The sequence below is a fragment of the Alligator sinensis genome, unplaced genomic scaffold (assembly GCF_000455745.1).
Source record: "Alligator sinensis unplaced genomic scaffold, ASM45574v1 scaffold1295_1, whole genome shotgun sequence".
Lineage (NCBI taxonomy): Eukaryota > Metazoa > Chordata > Crocodylia > Alligatoridae > Alligator > Alligator sinensis.
The window spans coordinates 2,526,522-2,529,507 of record NW_005841880.1 but is presented as its reverse complement, the minus strand read 5'-3'; positions in this window follow the sequence as shown (position 1 = coordinate 2,529,507).

Sequence of the window (2,986 nt, the reverse complement as noted above, 5' to 3'; positions counted from 1 at the left end):
ACCCCCCCCCCCCCCAGTGCAGGCATCCCCATCCTGCATAAGGGGACATGGCTGGCAAGGGGAGGGAGCAGATCAGGGGAAGGGGAGGGCATGGTCAAAGTCCCCCATGCCCGCTTTGGGCCCATGGGGCTGCTCTCAAATTAAGCTGCTGAGCTGGCCAGAATTTGGGGAGCAACCAGTGGGTTTAAAGCTACCTCTGCCCACCCAAGTGATGGCACATCATTACTTCATAACACAGAAAGCTCCCTTTGTGCTGCCATAGTGGACTGCCTTCGCCATGTTTGATGCCACTGGTGAAGACATGCCTTCCCTTAAAGTTCACTCCCAGCGAAGCTGTGAGCTACGACTCCCATCCGCCCTGCGGTTTAAGAGAAGAATTTGGAGGTTAAACTCTCCCAAGACTGGATCAAGGTCGGGGAACCTGCATTTGATAATAGAGATTTTAATTAGCTTTGCCACCACATAGAACCTGGGCATGCTTGAAAGAAATATAGATAAATTTTACATTTAAATATTTGAATAGTGTCTATATCTTATGGCGGCGGTGAAGAGCCCTGTTCAAGCAAGCTGGGAGAGGAGAGAAGATTTGCATAGCAGAATAATTGGTTTTGCAAATAAATCTGGTTCTTGAAATTTGTAGATTAGCAATAATATGTCTCCAGATGAGAAGGAAAGGTCATGGATGAATAAAGCAACAATTAAACTTTCGGGAGATTATTAAACTAAACACAAACCTGGCGAAATGCATAGGAGAGAATGTCAATAAAGGACACGAGTGGGCCCGTCAGAACTTGCGAGCTCTCCGGGATGCTAATGTTGGAGGAAGATCCTTTCTTCCATCGAAGCTGCTCTTCTCGAAGTAACAGGCTTTGCAGTCCCTTCCTCCCCCCTAATCTGGACAATCCATTAAATAACCCAGTTAATTTAAACCATTTAAATCCAATAAGGCTGGCATGTAATGCTATAAAACTCTCTAAACAAAATCCTCGGAGTATTACCGTGTTAACTGCTGCACTGCAGGCTTCAGTCCCTGGGCTGGATGAGTAGGCATCTCGGGATGAAAGACTTGCACGTAGCGCGCTGCTGGGAACTGCTTTTCCAGGGGACAGTTAGATGTTGCCAGCTGTGCTTTGGTTCAGACTCTGAACACCCCTCCGGTTTTCAACATTTGCCCTTGCTGGGGAGCGGGAGGGTCACTGTCATTTGAGACTCTGCAAATTTCCTCTTGAATTTATTGAAGTTTTAATGTGAAATTTAAAAATTGTCCTCCTTTTTTTTATATATATATATATATATATATAAAAAAGGAGGACAATTTTTAAATTTCACATTAAAGCTGCAATAAATTATATGTATAAATAAAATGAACTTTGTCATCTTTTGCCTGCTGGCCTTTGCATTACAACTTACTTGATTTGGGGGGAGCAATTAATGGCAGCCACTCTTGTTAGAAAGAAAGAAAAAAAAAAAAAAAGAAAAAAAGACAGTCGAGAGGCATATTTTCTGACCTGCCTCTCATGCAGGGCTCCCAGTCGGTCGCAAACAAAAGGAATTGGGAAGCTGGCCTGGATTTGGGCATGCCTAGGGGTTTGGATCCACGTCTGAGTTGAGCTAATCAGTCTTGTGTCTAGAGCAGCGCTTCCCAACCTTTTACTCAGCATGACCCTATTTAAGCAACGGACATTTTTTTGTGACCCCGAAATGCTGCAGGCAAGATCAATAAGTCATAAATAGGGCGTTGCAATGTTTATGGTCTTTATTTTTTTGTTTTATTTAAAGTCATTTTAACTTCTTTTTAGATTGTGCAGTAAAGTTTTTAGACTTTGTAGTCAATGTTGGTTTTTGACACAGCCTTTTTAGCTCCATTTTTTTTTTATCATTGTGATCCCAAGGTTGGGAACTGGTGGTCTAGAGGAAGAGGTTTGCTTGAGTTGAAGGAGCAGGTCCCTTTGCTCAGGGACAGTAACACTGAGAGCACTCTTTTGGGGCCCATTGCTAGGGGGGGATGACCCCCACGTGGGTTGTAAATGTGGCTTGCATAGCTGACGGGAGAAGCTAAAGGCGTGAGCAAGTTTCCACCCGAGAAAAGCCATGGAGTAATGCATGCTTGAAAGGAAACGCTCCACCCTGCTGCAAATGCAACCGAAGCAAACCCTACCGAAATGCAGCATTGCGCTACACTCACTAGTCTCCTCCCGAGGCTGGGACACGTGTGACGCGTGTTAGTCATGTTGCTTCATGCATGATTAGGGGATGCTCAGCTGTCACAGCAATGAGGGCAGGATAATAACCCTTACTTCCAAGAAGGGCCTTTTAGCAGTACAGCTCAAAGCGTGACACTAAGGCGGGTCAGTGCCGTTATCCCTGGGGAAGCAGAAGCACAGGCAAGTGCAGCGACTTGTGCAAGGTCACACAACCGGTCCGGGGCAGAGCCGAGACCTGGACCCGGGTCTCTGGCATGAGTGCCGTATCCACCAGGCCGCACTAAGTGAAAGCCGATGTGCATACAGCCCCAGTACAAGACCACAACGTTCAAAATCCGGGTCCACTTCTGTAATTACACACTCCATAAGCCAGTGGGGAATGGTTCTCATGATGGGCACACGGCCACGCGTAGGGTTGTTTGGGGGATTCAGTTCCTTCAAATGATTCATTTGTATGTAAAATCATATTAGCTTTTATTGGCACTCTCTGTGGACTCTCCCTGCATTGGGAGATCTCAACTTTGAAGTGTCATTAATCTTCTGAGTACTTCGCCCAGTCCTCGGCTTGGAGCTCCACTGCTGGTGACCTTCAAGGGACGGATGCTTGTTGGACTCGTTTCCCTGAGCCCCTTGCAATGCTTGCAGCAGCCGGCTGGGAGGTTTTCCTCTCCACGTGCGCGGTGAGGTTCATTCAGATGTGCTGACAGCTGGACGCTGAGATGCATTTCTGGGCTTGGGCGCGACAGGGGCAGGGTGTGAGCAAGTTTGTGGGGCTTTTCCTT